Source organism: Mesoplodon mirus (genome assembly GCF_964341445.2).
Source record: "Mesoplodon mirus genome assembly, chromosome: 4".
In the NCBI taxonomy this organism is placed as follows: Eukaryota; Metazoa; Chordata; class Mammalia; order Artiodactyla; family Ziphiidae; genus Mesoplodon; species Mesoplodon mirus.
The window spans coordinates 33218262-33231469 of record NC_138979.1 but is presented as its reverse complement, the minus strand read 5'-3'; the positions used below and the strand labels follow the sequence as shown (position 1 = coordinate 33231469).

The 13208-nt window shown below is 38.3% G+C and overlaps 1 protein-coding gene across 3 annotated transcripts in view; it reads right to left on the bottom strand.

The window, feature by feature from the left end:
* ZFAND6 (zinc finger AN1-type containing 6) overlaps positions 1 to 13208 on the bottom strand; it is a 76216-nt gene that overhangs the window by 19674 nt on the left and 43334 nt on the right. For 2 of the 3 annotated variants that reach the window (XM_082619584.1, XM_082619582.1), the window contains exon 2: positions 4976 to 5099. The exons of the other annotated variant lie outside the window; for it this stretch is intronic. The gene's annotated coding sequence lies outside the window, so the exon portion shown is untranslated. The remainder of the gene's footprint in view (positions 1 to 4975; positions 5100 to 13208) is intronic. 3 annotated transcript variants of the gene reach the window in all.

Here is a 13208-nt window from a genome sequence, read left to right as displayed (position 1 = left end):
ATCTGAACAGGTTATTAAAATACTCCTTCCTTTTCCAACTACATATCTGTATGACACCAGCTTTTCTTTTTAACATTGTAACAGAATGAATGCAGAGGCAACTATAAGAATCCTGCTGTTTGCTATTAAGCCAGACCTTAAAGAGATTTGCAAAAATGTGTAACAATGCAACATTTCTCACCAAACCATTTGGGCAGGGGGGAGGGAGAAATGGTTATTTTTCATAAAATATTTTAAAATAAATTAATAAATATTTTGTGATTTTTCTCACTTTAATTTGTAACATGATAAAATTTTAGCTAGATATGACATAAACAAAAGCTCTTCAACGTGTTCAATAATTTTAGAGAATACAAAGGTCCTGAAACCAAAAATTTTGAGAATCCACTGCTGTAAACCATCAATGCAGGCAGAATCACCTCAAGAACGCAAACACTGATTCTTTGGGGAATGGGAGTACAAAAAAAACAAAAAACAAAACCCTTACTATTTATGTATAAAACACAGCTATACATATAATACATAAATAGGTAACTATTATATATATGTGGACTTAAAATTTTATGGAGGTAGGAAGCCAATTAGGAAAAAACTTTTAAAAGGCTCCTGGGGATGGGGGGGAGGGCAATAAAGGGAAAAAGATTGAGAAACACTTTTTTTTTTGGCTGCGCCGTGTAGCTTGTGGGATCTTAGCTCCCTTACCAGGGATGGAACCCGGGCAGTGAAAGCGCCGAGTCCTAACCATTGGACTGCCAGGGAGTTCTCGAGAAACACTGTTCTAAATCACCAACTATTCTATGCTACCCATTAATGACATTAAAATGATATGTTATAAGAATTAAAGAACCTTCCCCACCGGTACTGATAAATCTTTCAGTATATGCTGGCAATGTGCAAGCATCCAGAGAAGATAAATATCTTATTTCTATAAAAACTCAAGTAAATATTCACAGATTAAAAGTACAATATGACCACCAAATTTTTTATATCACAATCCCTGCTTCTGAATAGTAAGACTAAAATTTAAAACATGTAACACTAGCAATTTCCCCAAGCCAAACTGCCCTGCACAGTAGCAAACTAGCAATTATTTTCATAAGTCAAGAGCTTTCTTACAAAAAGCTATTATCCTGGCAGATAAAAAGCACAAAAGATTTCACAGTTTACTTAAAAAGAAAAGAAAAAAAGAGAGAGAAAGAGAAAAGGAAAAGAATCAGCGTTAGTTATTCATTTTTAGGCCACAAAATGTACCTTTCCATGAAGATTCAGGAAAAGACCAAAAGTCATAAAAGGGTATCTTAGTTTATCTTTATGTGTAGTGGCAAAGATGGGGTAGCTACGGAGAAACTGGAAATCTTGCATCCCCTTGCTATTGTACCTTTCTGGTAGGTAAACAATTTGGAGGGCCCATTAGCCTGGTATTCAGGAAGGAAAAGAAGAAAGAGCATGAGAAGGCAGAACAATTCCTTAATTGCTCTATGTATTATGGGATTATAAAACTACAAATCCAAGGAGGTAAAGAATGAGATTACCAGACATACAGAGAAAAATGGATTAGCATGGTGTAATTAAAAAAAAATTACAAATTAAAGAGAATTCAGAAAATGTGATTTCTGACTCTTAACATTCATAATCAAACCTACAACTGACTGTCCTCTCTACCCCACTCGGATAGTTATTCAGAGCTTACTATGGCTCAAAAACTGTCTTTATTGTTTTATTTATATTATCTCATTTACTTCTCTCCAGAACCCTATGATGTTGGTATTACTGATATCCCCATTGTTAAATGAGGAAACTGATATTCAGAGACTGAATAACTTGCCCAAGGTCACATATCTAGTAAGCAATTAGGTCAATGTCCTTTTTTTTTTCCTTTGATCTAAAAAAACAAAGAGAATGACTTTCAAAGTCCATCCTGTCCCTGCCAAACATAAATTCATGAGCATTCATGAATTCTTATTCTTTTCATTTAAAGATAATTTAAACTTTCATTCATTTATTCAACCTTAAGATATTATGCAGCTTTAATTAGCTTAACCAAGTTCTTGAGAAAATTTGTTTTTCCTTTAAGTCTTTTAACCTAAAAATTCTCAGCATAAAAATTCAAGATCAAATATTTTAAGATTGCAAAGAAAATTCATTACCAATTATTAGAATTCTGACAAAAGAACAGCAATGAATGAATGCAACACAGACTCAATTATAACTGCAAATACATGTCAATTAAACTTATTTCCCTCTGCTTCATCCCCTAGAATTTTAAGTCACTAAGTTCCAATAATTTTCATTTTGAAATATCTCATGCTCTTTTCTTCTGCATCCCAATTCTGACTCTTATCACTTCACACCTGGGTTATTTTAACAGTTTTTTTCTTCTGTTTTAGTGCCTCTCCTCACAAGCCACTTATTTAAATTCTCCTAAAACACCCAGTTCTCATATTACTTCTTTTCTAGTTACTAAATAATTTCCCCAGAAAGGAGTACTAGACCTGGCATTCATGCTCTACATAATTTACCCTAACCAGCCCAATTTTCCTGGAAAGTATGCTGAGTGAAAAGTGAACAGGACTGGGGTCAGATCCCAGTTTTGCTGTTTCAATTACCTATAAGAGCTTGGACGTGTTACTAAACTTCCCTAAGTTCAACTCCTTAAAAGTGTGCTCAGGTGCTTGCTTCAGCAGCACATATACTAAAATTGGAACGATACAAAGAAGATTAGCATGGCCCCTACACAAGGATGACACGCAAATTCGTGAAGCGTTCCATATTTTTTTAGCCATAAAAAGAAACGAAATTGAGCTATTTGTAGTGAGGTGGATGGACCTAGAGTCTGTCATACAGAGTGAAGTCAGAAAGAGAAAAACAAATACCATATGCTAACACATATGTATGGAATCTAAAAAAGAAAAAAAAATGGTTCTGAAAAACCTAGGGGCAGGACAGGAATAAAGATGCAGACGTAGAAAATAGACTTGAGGACACGGGGAGGGGGAAGGGTAAACTGGGATGAAGTGAGAGAGTGGCATTGACATATATACACTACCAAATGTAAAACAGCTAGTGGGAAGCAACCACATAGCAGAGGGAGGGAAACCAGCTCGGTGCTTTGTGACCACCTAGAGGGGTGGGATAGGGAGGGTGGGAGGGAGACGCAAGAGGGAGAGGATATGGGTATATATGTATACATATAGCTAATTCACTTTGTTATACAGCAGAAACTAACACACCATTGTAAAGCAATTATACTCCAATAAAGATGTTAAAAAAAAAAAAAGGTGTGCTCAGAACTTCCCTGGTGGAACAGTGGTTAAGAATCCGCCTGCCAGGGCTTCCCTGGTGGCGCAGTGGTTGAGAGTCCACCTGCCATTGCAGGGGACATGGGTTCGTGCCCCGGTCCGGGAAGATTCCACATGCCGCGGAGTGGCTGGGCCCGTGAGCCATGGCCACTGAGCCTGCGCGTCCGGAGCCTGTGCTCTGCAACGGGAGAGGCCACAACAGTGAGAGGCCCGCGTACTGAAAAAAAAAAAAAAAAGAATCCGCCTGCCAGTGCAGGGGACATGGGTTCGAACCCTGGTCCTGGAGGATCCCACATGCCCCAGAGCAACTAAACACATGTGCCACAACTACTGAGCCTGCGCTCTAGAGCCCACGAGCCACAACTATTGAAGCCCGTGCTCTGCAACAAGAGAAGCAACCGCAATGAGAAGCCGGTGCACCGCAACGAAGAGTAGCCCCCGCTCACCGCTACTAGAGAAAGCTGTATGCAGCAACAAAGGCCCAATGCAGCCAAAACTAAATTAATTAGTTATTTTAAAAAGTGTGCTCATATTTATTTACGACAATGTATATAGAAAGCTTCCATATAGTGCCTGGCACCTAGCAGAAACTCAGTAACTGCTCTAACTCCACTCTGCCTAAAAGCAGAGGGTCCTTTTGTGCCTATCTGTTTGAAACAAACCATCCTCGTTACTGGAAACAAGCTTCTAGCTCATACTGCTCTTTCCTTCGTAAATGTTGTCCGCTTCTTCACTCTGCCTATAACAATCTTACTCAGGAATCAACTTAAATTCTACTTCTTCTGGGTTCATTTCTGTCCACCTCGATCCTCCTCTGCTCTGTATTCCTACAGAAGCTGTCTGTACACCACCCTTTTGGGGCACTTAAACTTACCATTACTCAAGTGCTTTACAGGTATACAAATCAATTCCCAGTTAAACAGTTTCTTCTTCAATCCCCTTTATGCCTAATATGAATATTACAAAATATTTTGTTGAATAAACACATTTCATTATTGTTAGAAGTATTCACGTCAAGCAAAAAATGGTTATTTTCCATTGAAAAGGGGTGAAAACAGATTGATGAAAAATGTTTCAATCACAGTACTCATAATTTATATACTGAAACAGTCATTCAGCAAGAACGATCAGTAACCCAAGCCAGTTACAAAAGGCATATATAATTTTTCATTTCATTGTTCTTCTCCCTCCTCCTGATATAAATAGGGAGGATATATAATTTATAATGATAACTTAAATACAGAAGTTGTTAACTGGCAAACAAGTTAAATCTGACCCACAGGCATGTTTAGTAAGCCAGCACATATTAATTTTTAAAAATTAATTGTTAGCATTCAGAAATTGGGGAATGTCAAATAAAAATCCCAGGTTTCCAGCTTCTCTTGAAAAACAGCAAGACCTGACAACAGTGGACTGATGTTCCCAAAATTAAAACCAATCAGCTAGGACCCTTAGATAGAGCTCTCAGATAGAGCTTATACTCTCCAATTCAAGGCTACCTTCACTTTCAGTTATCTAATCTTAACCTATGATGATACCTATCATATGGGCAACATACATATGTTTTGGAGGTCAAGAACCTTTGCAGAGATTACAAAATATCTAGGAAAGTTCATAAAGCAAATAGATCAGAAAGTATGACTCAATATAGAACAGTTGGGACGAATGCTACTCACTCTGATAAAAGTATAGGGACTTTGGATTAGGGTTCCTACTGCACTGAGGGTGTTTTGTAGTTCTCTCTCTGTACAGCAGTCCCCAGTTCCCTATGTCAGGTTGTCTTTCCTGCTGCTTCTTGGGCTGAAAGACAAAAAGGTGCGAGTCCAGCTAACATGAGAATAACATCTTTGAGGATACTACATATTCCTTCCCAGCAAATAATTCATCAATTTCAACATACTAGGTTATGTAAGGATAAGAGACTCCAAAGCTAATTCTAATATATACAAACCTCCCAGTTATTGATATAAGGAAAGTTTTCATTGACTGGCATGATAAATCTCACAAAAAGAAGCCACTATAGGGCTTCCCTGGTGGCGCTGTGGTTAATAAACCACTATAGGGCTTCCCTGCTGGCGCAGTGGTTAAGAAGCCACTATAGGGCTTCCCTGGTGGCGCAGTGGTTAAGGGTCCGCCTGCCGATGCAGGGGACACGGGTTCGTGCCCCGGTCCGGGAGGATCCCACATGCCACGGAGCGGCTGGGCCCATGAGCCATGGCCGCTGAGCCAGCGCGTCCGGAGCCTGTGCTCCGCAACGGGAGAGGCCACAACAGTGAGAGGCCCGCGTACCACACACACAAAAAAAAACCAAAGAAAAAACAAAACAAACAAACAAACAAAAAAACAGGTGATGAACCAAAAATCTGCCAACCTCTGGACTAAATAAGCAAATGACTTTAATGCAATCATCACTGAAGAAGATGTGGGGAAGCTAGGTAGACATGGGACTCAAGCACAGGTACTATTAACTGTGGGATTCTCTAATCCAAACAATGTAAATTTAAAGTATTATTTGTTCTTGCTAAGCCTCATCTCTTATTTAAGTATATGTTCATCACCCAATAAGGGGAAAGAACTATGAAAGGCAATATTTCATCCAAATCTGTATCACTAGGTATAGTTTATACAGAGAGTTGTAGCTATGATGTGAAAAATGACAGTAATGTTCTTGGTACAAACTGTCCTCTATTTTAGCACACAGTTTTCTATTCGCCAAGGCTAAATAAAATCCGTGGTATCTTAATAATTATAAAATCATTCAATAACTGGACTGGGAAGACATCCATATTCCTGACACTGATAGTTTCTGTCAGCCTGGTATGTTTCCTTCCTCTTTCAGATTAACAGAACCTCTCTTTCCTGTGGGAAGACCATTTCATTTGCTTTGGGTAGGCTTAACCCCTCCTCCTCAGGGCCAGACCTGTCTCAGTGGTGGGCACATGATCCAAGCCTGGGCATTATGACTCAATCTGAGCCAATCATTCATTCCTCCCTGGATTTTACTGGTGCTACTGGGAAAGAGGCAGACTTTGCTCTGAGATTACATTGAAGACAATACAATGTAAACCTGGTGCTGCTGGTGGCCGCCTCTGCTACAATAGAGAAAGAGTCCACATAATTAATTAAAATAAGGTAAGCAAAGCCAAAATGGGTAGGAAGGAGACAGCCAAGACAAAGGCTTACTGAGGACAGCTCCACCCCTCAGATTTCCCAGTTATGTGAACAAATTCTCATTTTGCTTTAGTTTGCTTTGGGCTTCTGTCACTTGCAATTCAAAGTCCTTACAAATGTTATAATCAAGTTGCTCTACTAAAACTTTCAAACAGAACAGAATAATCAATGCATATCAAAATGAAAGATACTCCATTAGTTCAACTGAGATGTCCTATAGTAAAGAAACCTACAAAAGTAACCAACAACTCCCATTCTTTTCTTCTTTAAACATATACAGGTCCCAAGGGTAAAGCTTAAATTTTCACAAATTGAACACAACTGGGTAACTAAGCACCCCAATCAAGAAACAGATTATCATCAGTACCCCTCAAAAGCTTCCTCATGCTCTTTTCCAAATATTATCCTTTCCCCAAGGATAATCATTATGCTGACTTCTAATACTCTAGATTAGCTTTTCCTATTCTTGTACTTTTAATAAATGGAATTATACGGTGTACACACATTGTGTCTGGCTTCTCTCAAATTGTTTTTGAGATTCAACCATGCTAATGTGTCTAACCACAGTCCATTCCTTCTCTTTGCTATCTAGTATATTACACTGTATGAATAAACCACTATCTATTCTAGTGATGATAGGGATTTGGGAACTTTCCAGCTTATGACTATGACAAATATTGCTGTTATGAACATTATTGTATATGTTTTTTGACTAACATACATACGCATTTCTGCTCAGTATATACCTAGGAGGGGACATGTTGGGTCATAGGGTATATGTATGTTCACCTTTAAGCAGATACTACCAGTTCCCAAAGTGGTTATACAAATTTACACACTCCTGGCAACGTTAGAGTCCCTGGCAATGTATGAGCATTCCGGTTACTCCATACCTCACCAATACTTAGTACTGCCTGCTATACTGGGCTAAATGGCAGCCCCAAAGACATGTCTATGTGCTAATCTCTGCAACCTCTGAATACTATCTTATATGGCAAAAGATGATTAAGTTAAGGATCTTAAGGCAAAAGATGATTAAGTTAAGGATCTTAAGAAGAGGAGCTAGCCTGGATTGTTTGGTTGGGCTTAAGATGCAATCACATGTATACTTACAAGAGAAAGGCAGAGAGAGTTTTGAGAGACACAGAGGAGAAGGTGATGTGAAGACAAAGGCAGAGACTGGAGTGATGTGGCCACAAGCCAAAGAATGCATGCAGCCACTAGAATCTGGCAGCAAGAAATGTATTCTCTCCTAGAGCTTCTACAGAGCATGGCACTGCCAACCCCTTGATTTTGAACTTCTGGCCTCCAGAACTGTGAGAGAATAAATTTTTGTTGTTTTAAAGCGTCCTAGTTTGTATTAATTTGTAATTGCAGCCCTAAGAAATTAATACATCTGCCTTTCTATTTTAAATATTCTTAAAATCCTCTTTTGTTAAGTGTCTAAGTTTTTTGTGCATTTTTTTCTGTTGGATTGCCTTTTGCTTACTTTATCTTCCACGATGGTTTGTCTTTCCATTTTTAATGGTGTCTTGAAACCAAAATTCACCTTAATATGATTTTGTTAACAATTATCTTTTATAGTTAGTTATTTTAAGAATCTTTGCCTACTCCGAGGTCACGAAGATGCTATTTTCCTTCTAATTTTATTATTTTACCTTTCACATTTAGATCTGTAATCTATCTGGAGTTGATTTTTTGTACGGAATAAGGTAGGGATTACGATTCATGTTTTTCTCCATATGGTTATCTAATTAACCCAAATCCATTTATTGAAAAGACTGTCCTCTCCCTTCTGCACTGCAGTCTCACTCTTGTCCATACATAGGTTATCATACATGTAATGCGGGTCTTTTCCTAGACTCTCAATTCTATCCCACTGGTCTATTTGTCTATCCTGTTTCAAGTTATTATAGATTTTGGATAGCTGGTATCAGTTTTATTCTTCCTCAAGATTGTGTTGCTTATTCTTGGCACTTTCCATTTCCATACAAATTTTAGATTCAGTTTGTCAATTTCTATGGGGGGGTGGGGGGGGACCTGTTAGGGTTGTGTTGAATCTACAGATACACAAACACAGCAGACTCCTGAATTTATTTAGGTCTTCTTTAAGTTTCCAGTAATGTTTTGACAGTGTTCACGCAGGTCTTGCATATTTCTTGTTAGATATTCCTAGGTATTTAATTTGTTAAAAGGCAATACATGGTATCTTTTTAAAATTTCATTTTCTATTTGTTGCCAGCCTCCAAGGTGGCCCCCAATGATCCCCATGCCTCCTGATATTCTGGCCCTTTGTAGTCCCCTCCCACATTTTATCAGTGTTGGTTTGGATAACCAACAGAATACTGTGGAAGTGTTGGTTTGTCATTTCTGAGTCTAGTCATAAAAGACACTGTACATTATGGCTACTGCCTTGCTCTCTCTCTCTCTTGTGGATCACTAACTCCGGGGAAGGTGGCTACCACTGTCATAAGGACAGCCCCACTTGCTGAGTAACTGAGGTCTCTGGCCAAAAGGTGTATGAGTGAACTTGGAAGCAAATCCTTCAGCCCTGGTTAAGTCTTCGGATGATTGCAACCTTGGCTAACATCTGGGCTGCAACCTCATGAGAGACTCTGAGCCAAAATTATACAGCTAGGGCTTCCCTGGTGGCGCAGTGGTTGAGAGTCCGCCTGCCGATGCAGGGGACACGGGTTCGTGTCCCAGTCCGGGAAGATCCCACATGCTACGGAGCGGCTGCACCCGTGAGCCATGGCTGCTGAGCCTGCGCGTCTGGAGCCTGTGCTCCGCAACGGGAGAGGCCACAACAGTGAGAGGCCCGCGTACCGCAAAAAAAAAAAAAAAAAAAAAAAAAAAAAAAAATATATATATATATATATATATATATATATATATATATATATATATATATATATACAGCTAAGCTACATCTATAATCCTGACAGAAACTGTGCGAGACAATAAGTGTTTGTTGTTTTAAACCATGAAGTTTTTGGAATAATTTGCTATATAGCAATTGATAACTAATATAGTTACTGGTATATAGGTCTCCTTGCTTCTGTTCTTATCTTCCTATGGTGTAGTTTCAATACAGCAGCCAGTGATTATGTTAAAATCTAAAGCAGATCACACTGCTTGCTTACTCAAAATCCTTCAATTCACCAAGTAAAAGCCAAACTCCTTACCATGACTTAAAGGCTCTTTTATAATCTGTTCCCCCATTACCTGACCTCCTCTCCCACTCCTCCCTGATCATATACAGATATGCCAGGTATGCTCCTTTCATAAGGCCTTTGTAACTGCTGTAACTTCTACCCTCCAGAAGTCACTACAACTAGGTTCCCTCATCTCCTTCAGGACCTTTGCTCAAATGTCATCTTCTGAGAGAGGGCTTCCTTTACCTCATTTAAAATTGCAACCAGCATCCTTTATTACCCTTTCCAGTTTTATTTTTCTTCAATGCCTTTAATCTTAATTTCCTATTAAATTACACTTATCTCATCTCTCTTCCCTCTACTAAAATGTCACCTCTGTAACAGCAGAGATTCTGTCCATTTTGTTCACTGATGCTTAAAATAATGCCTGGCACATGGTACACATTCAATATTTGTTGAATGCATGAATGAAACTGCGCTGGCAAGGTAGCAGCAGCCTTGTACTACAACCTGTAGTAACCAAGTATTTACCACAAGGCGAACAGGCTGCAATAGGCTCTTTTTAAAGAAACTGAATTTGCTGTTTGAGAAAAGATCTAGGTTTGCCAGCAGGGCCCACTACATATGTTATATAGTTTGTGCACTGAACAAAGATGCTTAGCCTCACACTCTAAGTTTTGGGGTATCTTTTCTAATTCATTTCACTCAGAGGTTCATTTAGCAATTTGCTTAAGTTGGCATACCAAACATAGTAATTTTATAATTAAAGTTGTAGTCGATTTTATGTTCTCAAACCGACCTAGGTTCCATATTGCATATCTTAAAGAATTAGTTACTATCTGCACAAGGTAACCCAATACCTTTTTTTGCAAAATGGGGAACCCACTCAAATTTTCCCATTGGTTTCCACATTCATGGGCTTTCAATTCACTTTTCTTCTCCAAAAGACTAACAAAATAAGCTCTATGTATGCAAGATCCACATGTATGAACCTTCTTTTTATTTCTTCTTCTTTAACCTTAAACCTCATAATTCAACATGCAGGACTTTGTGCTTCACCTCCCTGTCCCCAGCCCCTTTAAGAAATCTCTTCTCCTAAGGCAAATCTCCAACTTAGTTTCCAATACTTGTAAATGAATGTTTCTCCCTGATTTCTTCCATTGTATGGTCAATCTCTAAATTTAAATCTCTCCTGTTCTTCTGAAACTTTGTATAACACTTTTGATACAAATAACTGGCTTTACCATTTGGTTTTATTTAATAATATTTATATAGTGCTTTATGTGCCAAGCACTGTTCTAAGCACATTTATAAACCTCAACTCCTTTATCCTCATAACAAACCTAGGCAATAGGTATTATCACCATATCACAGACAAGCATGGGGAGGTTAAAGTAAATTGCTTAAAGTCATACAGCTAGTAGTAAGTGATGGAACTAATAGTCAACCTTAGCAGTCTGGCTGGAGTCCATGCCCTAGGTCAGTAATTCTCAAAGCTTATCTGTGGATCCCCTGGGGATCCGATCCCTGAGATCCTCTCAGAGGCCCAGGGGGTCAAAACTATTTTCATAAAAACAAGAACTTGTTATTTGCCTTTTCACTGTGTCGACTGGCAGCGTAAAAGCAATGGAAGGTAAAACAAGCTGGAGCCTTGGCTTCATGCACCAAACTGTACTAGCAGTCAGCAGCCACTGTATTCTTCATCACCATACTCTTACCTTCTTCCCCCCCAAAAAGCACCACTTATGAATGTTCTTGATTAAACAATAAAATTACTAATTTTATTAAATCTTGAAACTAATTATACTTCATTGTATTCTTCCTCTTTGACCTATTCTGGGATACTGGTACTGCACAGTAAAGTCTTCCTCATTCTAGTTTCCTACCCACATACCCAAATTGAAGTCTACCCTTGGACAGAATCTGGGCATACAGCTCTTAGCTTCTCATTTCAGGGAAAGGCCTACTAAGGACACATACCCCACAAACTCAGAGTTATGAGAGCTATTTATAGTAATCAACATCGAATTTCAATATGAATTGAAATATGAACGTTGAACAAATAATATAGTCTGTAAAGACTAATATAAAAAATAAAAACCAAATTAAATACACAAAATGATTATTTAGTTTTTTCAAGGTTGTATCCCCAACACTGTATATTACGAGTTGGTAAACTTTTTCTCTAAAGGGCCTGATAAGTAAATAATTTAGGCTTTGTGTGCCATATAGCCTGTGGTAACTACTCAACTCCACTTTGGTAGTGAGAAAGAAGCCACAAATATTGCATTGGCCAAAAAGTTCGTTTGGGTTTTTCCATAACATCTTACAGTCATAAATCCAAGACTCCTTCTTTACCCACAGGTCACAAAGGGCAGGTACATAAAAGGTGTCCTTTGTCTCACAGACAGTGATCACCTGTTAGGAGATCTCTTAATCTTACTTCCTACTGAGATGATTTCTTGATTACAAGTGTGAGGGAAAGGTTTCTAACATCCTTCTACCAAAGTTTATAAAAGGATGCATTGATTAGTAAGTGCTTATATACCTACTACTTATAATTATGGGGCAGGATAAAGCAAGAGAATCCTGTGTGTCTGGAATACAGGATGGACTAATCCTAGAAACAGTAAGGCCATATAGTGAAGGCTTTGTATCCACACTAAGGTGTCTGAATTTAAACCTATAAGCAATGGAGAATCCCATCACCCTATAACGGGAAGGAGGGTTTAACAAGTGCTGTTCACTAAACACAACACTATGATTTTTTATATACTTCATGGTGTGCTGAAAAGGATTTAAGGTGACTTTAAAAATGCATGCTATATGACAACATTAGACAGAAGCAAAAATGGTCAATCCAAGACAAGGTGGTAGAAAAAATGAGGGGTCAGGTATATTGTCAAAACAAAACGCATGCCCATAGGGCTTTTTTGCTAATTAGAAGCCATTCAGCTGACTCTACTTTTCCTAGCAGCCAATGCAAAGGACATGACTAGTTAAGAGGTACAATATTCAAAAGAAAAATGAAATCAATTACTCAGAAATACAATTAACCTTGACTCAGATAACATAAGAGTGAGTATTTCACATATAGTTTATAAGGAGAACACAATGTGATATGTGGTATGGTCAACAATATCTGTAAAGTAAAATACAAGTTTCTGGGGTTGTTCATTAGTACCACCTTTCAAGATAAAGCAGTATCACGGCCAACTTCAGTTAACAGCCAGTCTACAAGCAGCCAGAGTCAAAAATAAAATCTTAAAACATCTAAGGGTGTGCATGGGCTTATTCATGCTTATCCATCCAGGCAATCATTCACTAAATTAATTTCTCATAAGTGTGCTTTTAGTTCTTATAACTATGCATTCTATCAATGACTGCTGAGGCAGAGGGCACAGGTGAGGAGAAAACTGAGATGGTAGATTGGGTTGAACATTTCTGCTTCAAGCAGAACAGTTCCTTTTTAGTATTTTTAAATACCAGGTTTTTGTAAAAGATTTCATTAGAACAAAGGGTTCAAATGGCTAAAACAAATACGGAAAAACTATTCTAAGCTCCTGATTAAAAACATACAGTG